Source organism: Hyaena hyaena, unplaced genomic scaffold, assembly GCF_003009895.1.
Source record: "Hyaena hyaena isolate Hyena2069 unplaced genomic scaffold, ASM300989v1 scaffold_580, whole genome shotgun sequence".
Classification (NCBI taxonomy): domain Eukaryota; kingdom Metazoa; phylum Chordata; class Mammalia; order Carnivora; family Hyaenidae; genus Hyaena; species Hyaena hyaena.
This window is the reverse complement of record NW_024081213.1, coordinates 433172-449608: the sequence shown is the minus strand read 5'-3', so window position 1 is coordinate 449608 and position 16437 is coordinate 433172. Positions and strand designations below refer to the sequence as shown.

Here is a 16437-nt window from a genome sequence, read left to right as displayed (position 1 = left end):
ACTATTAGGCCTCAGATGGAAATTTCCTTCTTTTTATTACAACTTTATTTCCTAAAATTCTTGTATGGATGCTTTATTTTCACATCCTTCCTAACAACAATAGATTTAATTACTATAAACCATGGTTTTTAGAGACTCTCTTATTGATTTAGTAAAGGACTGGGTAAAAGTGCACATAAGAACAATCAAAAACTAAGCTTCTACCAAAGCAAGGCAACACATGATTCAAAAGCTCCCTCTGGTGCAGTATATACCCAACCTAATGTGAAAATCCAAATTCAGGCAATATCGATTCACTGACCCAGCCTGGGGAACTAACACTTTCCTACATTCCCTTAAAGTAGAAGAAGTAACTTAAAATATATAATTTGTGAATTTGCCAATTGTTTTTCATTTAAATAGCATTATGCGGCAAAAATTGGATAAAAAACAATTTTAATGGAGATAAGCTTCCAGAAATAAAGGCCACCTGTGCATTTGTAAATAATTAAAAAATTAAACTAATGAGATAAGGTTATGAACACCTTTACGGCAAAAATTTGGAAATTTAGGTGAAATAGATAAATCCCTTAAATATTATAGAGAAAAAGATAATTTAATTATATGTTCATGCTAATTTAAGTTGATTATTTCTTCTAATAACTCTTTGAACATGCAGAAATATATTACTTACCAGGAACACTTTACTTGTATAGGAGATGTGAGCTGGGGTCATCCTGCTCATTAAAATACAGAATGGATCAGCTCAAAGATTCATTGCCCTAGTAGGAAGTCCAGTATCTTCCTCAAGATTCCTGAAAATTTCCAGGGAGATCCGACTCATGTGATCACCTGGCTCTGAGAAAATTTACCCAAACTTTTTAGTTAGGCTCCTCTGAGCCCTCTTTTCAGCAGGGCCTCAGTCTTGGCCTGTAAGAACTCCAACTCTCAGTATAAACAATTTCACGCCTCTCCTACACTAAAGCACTACCATGTTTCTGGCAGCTCAAGGCTGCATCCCTAAGATGATGACTCTGGCCCCTTAAGTTCCTGCCTGAGAAAGTTCAATGCTGCTGAAAGAATTTACTGTTTGTTCCCAGCCAATACCTGATTATAGGCCCCTGACCTTCCTTTTCTTAGGCCCCTTACTTAACTTTAAAAAAGCTGGAATTGTAAATCCTTTCTCGGTCTTTTTGAGATGTGTCTTCTGCAACCTAGGAATGCCTTTCTTGAGGACCTGGGAGCCATCCCTTTGAAATGTAGTCACCAAGAAAGATAGGACCCCTGTCTCTCCGACTCTGTGGGAAAATAGGAGCCTAAGCACCAGTTAGCAAACTCAGCCTAATATATGCACTAACCCTCCCCCACGTCAGTGGTACTTTCCCTTAATCCATTGGTACTTTCCCTTTTATGTGCCTCAGCACTTAAGAGTCTTCCACCTTTTGTTTTGGCAGAGTCCAAGTTCAAGATATACTAAGGTCTCTCCTCTACTGCACTCTCCTCTACTCAGTACTCCTGTACCGAGTATGTCTTGTTGCAAAATTTTTCTTTTCTTTTGCTTTGAAGTTTTGCTTCTGCTGAATTAATTCAGGTAGTGGAAGGTCTCACTGTCCCACATGTGCCATTTCTGTTCCATGCCATGTGGATCCTGTTGTAAAACCCATTGCCCTTCCCTAATTTCTTTGAAAAGAAAAAAACCCACATTATTTCCACAGGTAATTAGTGTGAACAGTCCTTTTTACTGAAGGTTCTGGAGAAAGAGGGATTTTTTCCAAGAAGAGCAAATGGCTTAAAACAATATCAGAGATCCCTTTAAAAAATCCTTTACATGTATGAAAAACAACTTGACAATAAACTGTAATAAAAAATAAAAAATGAAAAATGAAAAAAATCCTTTACCTCTCTGCTATGTTGTTCAGTCATTCTCCTTCCTCTCTTTCTTCTCTCCTAGCTTTTCTGGACTCTGTTCCTTTCTTATACTGAGCAATATGCTGCTTCTTTTGTTCTGCTGTCTCATGCTGACCTTGCTGAGATTCTCACCTTCCACCCCGAAACAGTTAATTAAAGTATTTCCCAAAGTAAGACAATTCCCTCCCTAAGTTCCAGTGCCACTTATTATAAAAAGAATTTTCACCTTGCTACAATTCACATATATCTTCATATTTATCTATTTGCATATTGTTATTGATTCCCTTATCACCATGCTTATAAAGGATTGTAATAACACCCGTGGATATCAGCAAGCAGATAAATGTTCTCTGCCTTATCAGAGAAGCAAAACCATCAACAGACAGGGCAGAGATTTCACTAAATTAGGGACACTTACAAGTGGCAATTAGTAAGTACATCACTTCACACATCAAAAAGCACTTAAATAACCATTTACTTTGTCACATAAATACTCAAAAATAAAAATCATTTAGCTAGTTAACAGATTATGAGGCTATTAAATGAAATATTATAAAGGCTTTAGCACTGGACCATGTTTGCAAAACTCACAAAATTCACTACATATATCTAATGCTATTTCTCATTTTCGAATAAGTGTCAGCCTTGAAAACAATCCACTTTCTCAAAATTCTCCAAGAGTTATTTTTTATCCTACTGCCCTTGGACTTTTGCCTCCATTTTCTTTCCTTCCTCCCTCCCTCCCTCCCTCCTTCCCCCTTTCTTTCTTTCTTTCTTTCTTTCTTTCTTTCTTTCTTTCTTTCTTTCTTTCTTTCTTTTTCTTTCTCTTTATCCTTCCTTCCTTTCTTTCTTCTCTCTCTCTCTCTCTTTCTTTCTTTCCTATCTTCTGGAGCCTGGCTTGGATTACTGTTTGCTAAAAATAAAAAACTACAGTATCTACGTCACACTTAATAGTACCCTCAGTGAGAATGACACATTGTTATAACTAAGCAAATTAAATTACTAGAAAGTCAAATTATGATGAGTCCAGAATAGCTAGATGATTATAGATCAGAGTTACTAGTCTATCTACCAAAAACATGCTGAAAAATCAAACAGTAACACTTATTAGCCCTCTAGTATGTCTAGTTATTTCAGATACATATTCTCCTTTAGGCCATACACCCTGGCGGCAGCTCTGTTCTATAATTTAGGAAATGAAGCTGAAGGAGGTTTAAGCAACTGTCCCTTGCTCTCAAATTAAACAACCAGGAAGTAACAGAATTGGATACAAGGTCAGTGATTTTTAAGACTCAAAAGCCTATGCTCTTAATTCAATGAGATTTTGTCATGCATTGCTGCTTTTCACTTTAATATACACATTCGCAGTCTGGGTGTCTTTATTTGTAATTAGGAATTAAGGCAGCTTCCTTGTTGATACTTTGGCTTAGTCAGCCGAACAGATACAATTAAGGTAGTACAAACTGAGGGCAGATGGGGTGGGGGGAGCGGAAGGGAGGTGATGGGCATGGAGGAGGGCACTTGTGGGGATGAGCACTGGGTGTTATATGGAAACCAACCTGACAATAAACTATTTTAAAAAAACAATTAAGGTAGTAGTATGCTGCTGACAAAAAAATGTGCTGCTAGTTTTAAGTAATTTTAACACTCCAGGAAAAGTTTAAATTATTTTTCAATAATAACCTTATTTATGTTTTAGTTGATGAGTTACACATATTTTCTAGAACTTATTTACTGAAACCTGGCAGATTTTTATTTCTCCCAAATGCAAAAGAAATATGCAAAATATTTTTTAAAAAACTTTTCTTAATTATTAAGAAAAAAATCACTTTTCATCACTCTTCTGTTTTCCTAAATCTTATTCATATTGTACAGTAGCACTCTTGTCTTTTGCTCCTGCCCATGCACACATAAAACACAGACTCAGGTCCACAAACACAAGAAGAGTCCCTAATGGCTTTATGTCTACAAGAAGGTTAAAGAATAGTGCCTTTTCTTTTCCTTTCCTTTATACAAGGAATTTCAGGTATGGCTTAGTCAAGTTTCCTGGCCTGCCAAGTAACAGTCTTTGGCTGAGCAATGCTGCTGACCTGAATTAAATAAATTTCAGGGACTTAACATGAAATTTTTGAAAGTGCCTTCTTTTTTTTTTTAATGTTTTTTTTATTTATTTCTAGGAGAGAGAGAGCGAGAGAGCGTGAGCAGGGGAGGGTCAGAGAGAGAGGGAGTCACAGACTGAAACAGGCTCCAGGCTCTGAGCTGGCAGTCAGCACAGAGCCCGACGCAGGGCTCGAACCCACAACCGCGAGATCATGACCTAAGTGAAAGTCGGACGCTTAACCGACTAAGCCACCCAGGCGCCCCAACATGAAATTTTTAATATACACTTGTTTTTGTGGTCTAAGACATGCTAATGCTAAATATCCAATGAATTATAATTAATGAAATATTTTATTCTTTTTAACATTTTTGTTTGTTTGTTTGTTTGTTTGTTTGTTTATTTAAATAACCCCTGCACCCAACAGGGGGCTCAAACTCATGACCTCAAGAACAAGGGTCACATGCTCCTCTGACTGAGCCAGCCAGACGCCCCTAAAATATTTGTTATTGTTTGAGGGACTGATACCAAATGAATAACACCAGGGGCTGCAGGAAGACCACACATCCAGAGGGGTCTGAGCTATTGAGGTTTGCTGTTAGACTGACAAAAATTTTTTAAAGTTATAGTATCCATTGTGGGTAGGTTTCAGGGAAGCAGTTACTTCTATATACAATAGGTGAACATATAGTTAATGTAATTTTTCAGTTGGGAAACTTAATAATGTTATCAAAAACTTTAAAATGTTTAAACTCTTCATTGACCAGTATTTCTTCTTTAAGGAGTTCGTACTACATAAGTATACACTGTTAAAGAGATTCAGGTGTAAGGATGTACAAAATTTATGTGTAAGGATGTTTACCATAGATCATTGATACAAAAAAAAAATCCTTGAAACAATTTACATGTTTCACAATAGGTCGGTTTATTAATTGGTGGCATATCGACATGTTGGCACACAATAGGAAAGAAGTATAATATACTAGGTAGAGGACAGGCTTTCAAATCAGACAAACTACGGTTTAATCCCAACTCAATTAGATACTTGCTGTGTGACTTTAATATCTCCTAGACTCAGATTTTTCATCTGTAAAGTAATGACAATAGAACCTATTCCACATAGATATTATGAAAATGAAATGAAAGAATGTATGCTTCTAAATGTACATTATCTAACACTTGGGATTATTCTTTTCTGTCCATTACAAATTATGTTTTAAATATTATTTCTGAATATGGGGAAATGCTTACAATTTAATATTAAGATTGAAATGGTATACAGATAATGATTGTAATTACAGTGTAATTCAAATAGTTCTACAACCCATTGGTATGCATATATTCATGCCAGACTTTTCTTTCTCATTAGCCCCTTGCTGGGTGACTGCAAGACCTCTGCTCTGTCTCCTCAGTCTTCTCCAGGCATTTCTGGGAAGCCCTTGGCTAAATCTCATGTGCATTCCATTCCCACAGCATCCAGCCTACTCCTGGTATCACCTTGTCCAGAGAAACTAGCTGAAATTTTTGCAGCCTTTCAAACCAGTTCTATTGCTAAATGTGATCTGAAATTCTTTGCACTTTTTGGCTTTGGTACCTGAACCTAACCTGAAGCATTCTTTAACTGTCCATGGAGAATTAATGCTGGCTGACTTCTACTAACTTCCCTAGTAATTACTCTTTCATTCATTTTTTTTGTCATTTGTACCTCAGAATCAACATCTTATTATATGATGCCCTATCTTTAAATTGTTCTTCTTTCATAGGTATAATTTTGCCACTTATTGATTGACTTGTTTACTGATAGTGACTTAGTATCTTAAATTAGATTATAAAGTCCTTAGGAGAAGAGGCCAGGTTTTCTTTTTCTTTAGTACCCCCCGTAGCACTCAGTATAATTCTACCACAGACATGACATATGAACTCAGGAAATTCTTATTAATGCAGCCCCAAAGATGCAGTGAGGAATAAATCTTGTAATAGATAGCTATGGCTCAGCAAGAAATTATTTTATGCTAATAGGATGGTACCTTGTGTGTTGGTTTCTTCCCTTCTTGCTCCACAATACCACTATCCAAAACTCAGCCTAAAATAATGGAAAGGCAGGAAACTCCTGGTCTGGGCTCCTCTGACCTGGCAAATTCCTCTCCTACATGGGCTACTGAGGCTGCTAAAAGCAGGAACATGCTTCCTCAGGGAGCAAAGCAGGTAGAGGCGCTGGGATGCTGTATTCAACATGCACTGCCTTATAGCCTCAGTCACTTCCATGTGCATCCTTGCATCGGTTTCTTTTTGGGTTTCAGGTGAAAGTGAAAATAATCTCATTCACACCAACTTAAACCAGGGTCAGCCTTTTTGGTCTGAGCTAGCTCATCAGATACAACTGGAAATCCTTTGTCTCACTCACCCTCCAGAACAAGGGGTGATGTGGCAAGACATTTCATGCTCACCTATGACTCTTCAACCTCTTCTACATTTCCTAGCTTCCCCCGCAGACAGGTTGCAGCCATATGGCTAGTTCTGCCCAATGGACTAAAGAGAAAGAACATATGTCTCCTTGGAGTCAAGACATTAAAAACAGGCAGGCCTCCTCCATCCCTCTTCTAGTCCATATAATGATATTGGACTAGGAGCCATTAGTCACAAGTGGATGACAGCTGCCAGATCCACACTGGAATTTATGTGAGCAGAAACTAGGTCATTGTGTTAAGCCGCTGAGATTTCAAAATTTCTTACTGTGCCATAGTCTCTTCTGTCCTGACTAATGTAGATGGCATTCAGAATATTTAATCACTGGTAGAGGATGGGTACTGATCTAGCAGAATAAATGCAGTGACCAATCAGAACAGGCATTAGCTGGAAACAGCTAGTAAGACTTGAGTATCTGAGTCCATACCAGTTAAAATTCCAGAAAACCACCCTACAGATTTGTTCAAGTTTATAGTTGATGAAATTGAAGTTCAAAGATCAAGTGACCTCCCCAAAATTAATGCCTTTTAAGTGATATTCAGTCCAGCTCTGTTTGATACAAAGCCCCACTCTATCTCGGCATTCTGCTTCCTGCTTGTTGAGTGATGCCTAAATTACCTCAACAACTCATCAAAAGTTAGGCTGCAAGAGAACTGTCTAAACAGCTTAACTGTTTATCTAAACTAGGGTGGGGTGGCCCAACAGTGTAGATTGATTATTGCATTTTCCTTAACTTGAACCTAGTCTTGCCTCAGTATAGAATAACACAATTATATCTTGCCTTTTTAAATTTTTTTTTCCTTTTTTTCTTAGTCATCATTAACCTTGAAACTGTATTATTTAGGTTGATACATCCAACTTGATGATATACCATATACATTAAAAAGGCAAGAGAAAATTAAACTGGATGAAATACTTGGCTTCTGGCATGGTTTTTTTGCTCCTGCTGCTGCTCATTCTTTATTTAAATTCCTATCTCTTTTCTCCATGACATGATCATCATCTCCACAGCAATTAACTATTATATCACAAAGGATGGTGCCAGTGAGTGAGAACTGATCAGCAGGAGCTGAGCAACACTTAAGCAACAGTAATTCTATTTTCTTACAAATATCCCTAATTATAATAACCCAAGGAAGAAACATATCATCCCCCTCTTACCCTCACCTCTCAAGTACAAGCAGCAATCTCACTACAATAGCTTCTCACAAAAATATTGTATGTTCACCCATAGTTGGCTTTAAGCGCATATTCCTATATAGCGATGATATCACCTGTTATTGCAAGGCAAACATGTGTCTAGACTGAAAAGTAGGTACAAATTAAATTAAAATCACACAGTAATCTGTGTGGAATTTAAAAGTGGAACTCAAAGCAGGAATTTTACAGATTGCTAAGAACATTCAAACAAACAAGTCAAAACCTCTAGAAAAGTAAAAAGAAAGACATAGAAATAGTTACTTGGCTAACAATAGAACTCCCCTATGACCCAGCAATAGCACTGCTAGGAATTTACCCAAGGGATACAGAAATGCTGATGCATAGGAGCACATGTACCCCAGTGTTCATAGCAGCACTCTCAACAATAGCCAAAACATGGAAAGAGCCTAAGTGTCCATCAACGGACGAATGGATCAAGAAGATGTGGTTTATCTATACCATGGAATACTACACGGCAATGAGAAAGAATGAAATCTGGCCATGTGTAGCAACATGGATGGACCTTTGAGGGTGTTATGCTGAGCGAAATAAGTCAGGCAGAGAAGGATATATATCATATGTTTGCACGTATAGGAGGATTAGGAGGAACTAAACTGAGGAACGAGGGGGAGAAGAAGGGGGGAAATGGTGGGGGAAAGGGAGAGAGGCAAACCATAAGAGACTCTTGAATGCTGACAAAAACTGAGAACTGATGGATGTGGGGGGAGGGGGATGGGCATGGAGGAGGGCACTTGTGGGGATGAGCATTGGGTGTTATGTGGAAACTAATTTGACAATAAACTATTTGTAAAAAAAAATAATAAAAAAATATAAAAAAAGAAAAAATTAAAAAAAAGAAATGGAAAAAAAAAATAGTTACTTGGCAAGAGGACAAGTATGATCAGAGCTTCTCTTTCTAAAGAGGAAATTCAGGGGGCGCCTAGGTGGCTCAGTTGGTTGAACATCGAACTCTTGATTTTGGTTTGGGTCATGATCCCTCGGTTGTGGGATTGAGCCCCACGGCAAGCTGTGTGCTGAACATGAAGCTTGCATGGGATTCTCTCTTTCTCCTTCTGCCCCTCTCACGTGCTTGCACCGTCTCTCTCTCTCTCTCAAATAAAAATATAAATAAAAATTTAAAAACAAAGAGGAAATTTGGAATGGGAGTGGTGTCAGGAGCTTTTATAGGTTCTAATCACAAGAATGATATCATGCATTAAGCTTGAAAGGGATGTGAATACTTTACAATGCAATCTCAAGGTAACACTTTGACTGGCATGCAATATTCTCCGGCAAAGCTAAAACCATAGTACATCTTAGTGATGGGAGTCCAAGAGAACAGTGAATGATTACTAGATGGTGTCTACTACCCACTGTTTTTACATTGGTTTTAGTGACAAGCATCTTGAGGGCAGGTACCATGTCATACATGACTATCCTATATAAGATATAGGTCAAGACTATCCATGATAAATAAAGAGGTACTGTCTCAATTTAATATTGAAATGGCAAGGTCCTCATTCTGTATTACAGTAGAAAGATATTATTGAAGTTGACCCTGTCTCTCTGCTCTTTTAGCCTCAAAGTTCAAATGACTTGGGTAGGAGGGTGACCCACCATTCTGGGTTCTCTCATCACTGGAGTCCTCCCACATCCTCGTGCCCATTAGTCTTCTAATATCATTTTACCCTTAACCTGGATTCCACTGTCAACCATCCCAAAGAAATGCCCTCCTAGTACCTTAAATCTCTAGCCTGTTCTCTTTCATGATCACATCTGACCTTTCTGGATCATCTTTATTGTCACTTTCTGTGTGGTCTCCAGCCTGATAGTTGTTGCTGGAGGAAGTCATGGAATTTTGTTGACATGGCTTTCTCTAAATTCACGCATTTCACCTCAGTAGGCCTGCCCAGGAATCATGTAGTTCATCTCTTCACTGATTCCTTAACACTGTCTGAATATTCAAAAATTTTAACTAGTGTAGCAGTGGCACTGTCCTTGAACTGCAACAGCAAGGTCTGAGAGAGGCTCCTAGCTACACCCTGGATTTACCCTTTAATTGCTGACTGAGGGTCCTGGGAAAGAAGCCACGTTGCCTGGGCAGATGTTTCCCAACTGATACAAAAGTATGACCATATTTTGAAAAAGTAGTACAATAATGTGGTTTAAGCCAACTGAATATCAGTCCTGTTTTCAACTATAACTCTTCCAAAAACTGTGTCTTCCTTTTTCTATCCCTCAATTCATCAACTTTTGTATGTGTTCATTCAACAAATATTTATTCAACATCAGGCATCATTCTAAATAAACGAAAGAGACAAAAATCTCTGTTCTGTGGCCTTATATTCTAGTGGGAGGTGACGGATAACAGAAAACGAATACACCAAGTAAATCACATAGTATGTTTAAAGTGTTAGGAGCTATGGAAAACACAAAAAAGGAGAGAAAAGGGGAGTTCAGGACTTAGGGAGCAGATGAAGATTTTAGATACAGTGTGAGGGTTGGGCTCACTGATAAGGTGACTTGAAGAGGCTGAGGGAGAACCCACGTGATGAGGAAAAGCATTCAGGGCAGAGTGAACAGGCCATGCAAAAGCTTACTTTCTACAAACTCCTCATTATCCAAAGATGACCTAACCTTCAACCTCTCGCTCTATAGAAATCAAAGTTATTGATTGGTAAATGATCTCTGTGGCCTTTCTTCCTTTACATTTCTAAAACATCTTTATATTTTTTTCCTTCACATTTTAGGTAAATAAGTGTTCCTCTTTCCGAAGTCTTCTGCTTTCCTATACCCTCCCCCAGGAGGACCCGCCCCTACCCTCCTCACCTCATTTACCCTTCTTTCCATCATCTACAATCTCTTTTCATTCTGTCTCTTTCAGATATGCAGAAGTATTTTCTAAATTAAAATCACCATTGTCATTTAAATGCTGCTTCTTCAATTTCCTCACCACCTATATTCTCTTTAGCCTTGATTTCTGCCTTCCGCCCCTTCAAACAACTTTAGCTCATCTCTTGATTCCTAAAATCAAACCATACCTTTACCTTTACCCTGTTCACAGCTCTGTCAGTTGATAATTATCATTGTTCAGAGAAGACTGGTTTGTAAAGAAATACAATTACATGCATTAAAATCAGTATTTAATGTGCAAAGTTGTAAAATTTAAAACCTCAAATACACTCTGCAATTTAACTCTGCTCATCTGCCCATTTGGTTCCCTCTATCTAGAATGTTTCATTCCCAGCCTGCCAAAATCCTGCTTATTCTTCAAGATCTAAGGCTCAAATGCTCCTTATTTGAAGTTGTCCTCTCTCTGCTCTCCTGTCATTTCACTTATATTACACAGGAAAATGGTTTTACTAATAGCTGTGCATGTGTTTATCTCCTTCAGAGAACTGTGAGCTCATTGAGGAAATACACTATGTGGTATTTTTGTTTCTGTGAGACGGTCTTGAGAAAACGAGAATTCCTTATTTTCTTGACTTTCTGTTTTTCAGATATTTTGGGTGGTCTTTTACATGGCAAAGTGTTATTATTTATATAAGTATTAATGAAACATTCAGTCTCTCACTCTGCACTAAGGTACTGCAGTACTAAGGGCTGCAAAATTGAATCCTTGGCAAAAATACTAGATTGATGCTAATGACTGTATTGATAACACTGCAAGTACTTTCCTAGCCCAGAACTGCTGTGGGGCAAACTGTAACCTCTAGTGTCTGGTGGTGGCAACATTTTCCTCATTAGACCGGTTCATGGAACATGGTTTTGGACATTCTTCCTAAGGCTTAGCCTTGAGCCTAATGTTCCAAATATCCCAAACATTTTGGAAACTACCTCGTAGGCTTTAATAAAACTCCTTTTCTATTCAACCAGAGGTGGCTTTTGTTGCTTATAACTAAGAACCCTGACTGAAAAGGATATTTTCCTTAACTCCCCATAGATCAACTAAGTCAGTATCATAGTATTTAACATGACTTTAGTCATAGGGAAAATACAGTGAAAACACAACATTGAAAGTAAACTACCACAGGCTCCTAGATATTTGCTGCTCTCAAGGTCTACAAGTTCAGTCTATGCTCTTAAGGAGAGTTTCACTGGTCTCTGCACCTAGTTTCTGACATGGCAACAGGTGCAGAACCTAGCTTTACCCATACAAGGTCCAGTTATGTTTAGGCATAGTGCCGAAGGCCCACAATATTTTATGAAGATGTTTTAATTTTAATTTCTTAAAGTGGCTTTTTAAAAATGGATATAATAAATATAATGTATATAAATTATAATAAAAACATAAAAATGAATCCAGCCTGGATTAGGCAATATAGTAATAATGTGTGTGTGTGTGTATGTTTAGAGAGAATAGTGAAATCAAAAATAGATCCATATATATACAGTCAACTGAATGTTAGCAAGATGCCAAGTCAATTCAGTGAGATAGGGAATTTTTTTTTAAGTTTATTTTTGATTTGATTTGAGAGAGAGATAGTAAGCAGGGGAGGGGCAGAGAGAGAGAGAGACAATACTAAGCAGGCTCTGATGCAGGTGTGAACTCACGAACCGTGAGGTCATAACCTGGGCCGAGATCAAGACTTGGACACTTAACCAACTGAGCCACCCAGGCGCCCAAAGATAGGGAATATTTTTAAACAACTGGTGTTAGAACAACTGTAAAAATATATGGAAAAAATAAACCTCAAGTACTAACTTTGGCAGCACACACACATATACAAAAATTGAACGATACAGAGAAGATTGGCATGGCCTTTGTGCAAGGGTGACATATAAATTCATGAAACAGCCCATATTTAAGAGTTGACCTCAAGTATTCTCACCACACACAAAAACTTTACTGGATTTGTGAGGTACTGGATATGTTTATTAGTTTGATTGTATAAATCTATTTACAATATATATCAAATTCTTACATTAGAGCAATCTAATTAAATAACGATCAAAACACCCAAGGGATATAGAAATGCTGATGCATAGGAGCACATGTACCCCAATGTTCACAGCAGCACTCTCAACAATAGCCAAAACATGGAAAGAGCCTAAGTGTCCATCAACGGACGAATGGATCAAGAAGATGTGGTTTATCTATACAATGGAATACTACACGGCAATGAGAAAGAATGAAATGTGGCCATGTGTAGCAACATGGATGGACCTTGAGGGTGTTATGCTGAGCGAAATAAGTCAGGCAGAGGAGGACAAATATCATATGTCTGCACGTATAGGAGGATTAGGAGGAACTTAATGGAGGACCATGGGGGAGAAGGGGGGAAATGGTGGGGGTAAGGGAGAGAGGCAAACCATGAGAGACTCTTGAGTGCTGAGAACAAACTGAGGACTCATGGGTGTGTGGGGGGAAGGAGGGATGGGCATGGAGGAGGGCACTTGTGGGGATGAGCACTGGGTGTTATATGGAAACCAACTTGACAATAAACTATTTGTAAAATAAATAAATAAATAACGATCAAAACATGAGTAGAACTTTCATCCCAGAAGATACACAGATAGCAAATAAGCATATGAAAAGTTGATTGATCTATGTCATTATACCATTACAAATTAAAATAACAATGAGCTCTTACTACACACTTATTAGATGGCCAAAATCCAAAATATTAACAACATCAAATGTTGGCAAGGGTATGAAACAACAGGAATTCTCATTCATTGCTAATGGGTATGGAAAATGGTACAGCCACTTTGGATGACAGTTTGTCAGTTTCTTACAAAACGTATCATTCTCTGACCACATGGTCTGGGAATTGCAGCTCTTTGGTATTTACTCAAATGAGTTGAAAAGTTATGTCCACACAAAAACCTGCACACAGTTTTTTATAGCCGTTTTATCACAATTGCCAAAATTTGGACACAACCAAGATAACCTTCAGTAGATTAATGGATAAATAAACCACCGTATATCCAGACAATGGAATATTATTCAACACTAAAAAGAAATCAACTATCAAGCCATGAAAAGACATGGAGGAACATTAAGTGCATATTACTGAGTAAAAGAAGCTAATCTGAAAAGGCTACATATGATTCCAGCTATATGACATTCTGGAAAAAGCAAAACTACAGAGACAATAGAAACATCAGTGGTTGGAGTGCCTGGGTTGCTCAGTCGGTTAAGCATATGACTCTTGACTTTGGCTTGGGTCCTGATCTTACAGTTCGTGGATTTGAGCACTGTATCAGGTCAAGATCTCATGGTTTGTGAGTTTGAACCGCAGGCTCCATGCTGATGGTGTGGAGCTTGCTTGGGATTCTCTCTCTGTCTCTCTCTCTCAAAATAAATAAACTAAAAAAAAAAAAAAAAAGATCAGTGGTTGTCAGAAGATAGGGGAGAAAGAGATGAACAGGCAAAACATAGAAGAATTTAGGCTATTGAAAGTACTCTGTATGATACTATAATGGCAGATACTTATCATTATACATTTGTCCAAACCCACTGTATAACACCAAGAATGAAACCTAATGTGAACTATGGACTTTGGGTGATAATGACATGTCAGTTGATAATGACGTGTTTGCTGATTATAGCAAATGTACCACTCTGGTGCAGGGTGTTGACAGTGGGGAAGGCTATGCATACATAGGGGCAGGAGGTAGATGGGAATTCTCTATTCTATCTACTCAATTTTGCTGTTAACCTAAAATGTGTCTAAAAAGATAAAATATATTAAAAAATGTAAGCCATAAACAGAGAGAAAATATTCTTTATATATTTGATAAAGAACTTATATAGTAATATATAAAGGACTCCTACAAATCAAAAATAAAAAGATAAAAAAATTTTAAATAGGCAAAAAGCAGACATTTCACAAAAGTAGCTTGGTAAGTAGCCAAAAAAACACATGAAAAGACATTCAACATCTTTAGACTTCAGGGGAATATGAATTAAAACCACATTGAAATTCCACTCCACACCCACTAAAATGGCTAAAACTAAAAGACAATATCAATTGTTGGTGAGCATGTTGTACAAGTGGAATGCTCACACTGCTGATGGAGTAGAAAATGATAGTCTCTCTCTCTTTTCTAATGTTTTTTTTATTTATTTCTGAGAGAGAGACAGCGTGAGCAGGGGAGGGTCAGACAGAAAGGGAGATACAGAATCTGAAGCAGACTCCAGGCTCTGAGCTAGCCGTCAGCACAGAGCCCGATGCAGGGCTCAAACCCACAAACTGTGTGATGATGACCTGAGCCAAAGTCGGACACTTAACCAACTGAGCCACCCAGGCGACCTGAAAATGATACAGTCTCTTTGGACAACTGTTTGGGAGTTTCTTATAAAATTATATACCCATCTAATGACCCAGCAGTTCTACTCCAAGGTATTTATCGGAGAGAATGAAAATCAACATTCACAAAACTTGACCAAGAATGTTAATAGCAGATTTATTTTTAGTAGCCAAAAACTAGAAGCAAATACAAATATCCATCAACAGGATTATGGATTTTTTTAAGTGGTGTGTATGCATATAAAAGAATATTTGTAATAAAATGGAATAAAGTACTAATAATATGGGTGACTCTCTAAAACATTGCACAGAGTAAGAGAATCAGACACAATAGAACACATATATAATTCCATTTATGTAATTTCAAGAGCATAATAACCCATGATGATAGAAATCAGAACACAACTATCTATCTGGGAAGGGAGACTGACTGAAGGAGGACATGAAGGAATTTTCTAAAGGTTATGGAAGTGACATGTGTCTTGATTGGGGTGGTAGTTACCTGAATACATACATTTGTTAAAACTCATAACTAGGGGCGCCTGTGTGGCTCAGTCAGTGGAGGGTCCGACTTAGGCTCAGGTCATGATCTCACAGCTTGTTGAGTTGGAGCCCCACGTCGGGCTCTGTGCTGACAGCTCAGAGCCTGGAGCCTGCTTCAGATTCTGTGTCTCCCTCTCTCTCTGCCCCTCCCCTGCTCACGCTCTTTCTCTCAAAAATAGATAAACATTAAAAGTTTTTTTAAAAACTCATATCCCATTGTACAGATAGTTATCTATGCATTTCATTGCGTATACATTTTACCTCCATAAGAAAGGAATGTTATCATATAATTAATTACCTTAAGCTGGGTAAGCAAAACATACCATTTACATGTTTTTAGTTTTTTTCCTCTGATGTTCTCCCAAAACACAATTACTGCTTAATACTTGTTTGAGGGAAGTTAAACAAAAGAATCAATTGTTTTGGCAGTTTATAGACCTACAATGAGACATTCAGGTAGTTTCTTTTAGGCACGTGTTTAGTTTCCTACTGATAACTCCTTATAGAGAAAAAGACCTTTTTTCTATGTTTTTCTTAGGCTGGCAATGATCGCTTTAGCTGTGAGCAAATTAACTCTCTTTGGTAGTCAGTATACATCTACGTGTGCCCACGTGCATGTCTGTATAGTATAATCAGATGTCTTGAGTTGTTCTCCTGTGATGGAAACTGTCTAAATTGGCGATTTTTTAAAAGTATCTGATCACATAAATGTATTGTGAAAATGAACTGAAAACTATATCACAAGTACTGGTGAGAAACACATCATTGCTCAACTAATGATTTTCAGGACAATTTCCCCTCAAAAAATAGAGGAACAACTGCAAAGTGGTTGTTCCATTTTGTGTGTTCTTTGGTTCCAAGACTGTTCCCAAACTAAAGCATTTATTATGATAAATATTTTCTCCAAGATTACATAACTATAGGTAGATTACTCATGTCAGGCTAAGTCTTCCCCGCCCTTCCCCCGCCCCTGGCCCATGTACATCC

The 16437-nt window shown here is 37.8% G+C and overlaps 1 protein-coding gene and 1 non-coding gene across 3 annotated transcripts in view; both read left to right on the top strand.

The window, feature by feature from the left end:
- The window catches only part of RNF2 (ring finger protein 2), a 100328-nt gene that overhangs the window by 22061 nt on the left and 61830 nt on the right, over positions 1-16437 (top strand). The gene's annotated exons all lie outside the window — the stretch shown is intronic.
- On the top strand, positions 12357-12460 carry LOC120248323. Its single transcript, XR_005532558.1, has one exon. It is a non-coding gene; the product is annotated as a U6 spliceosomal RNA (small nuclear RNA).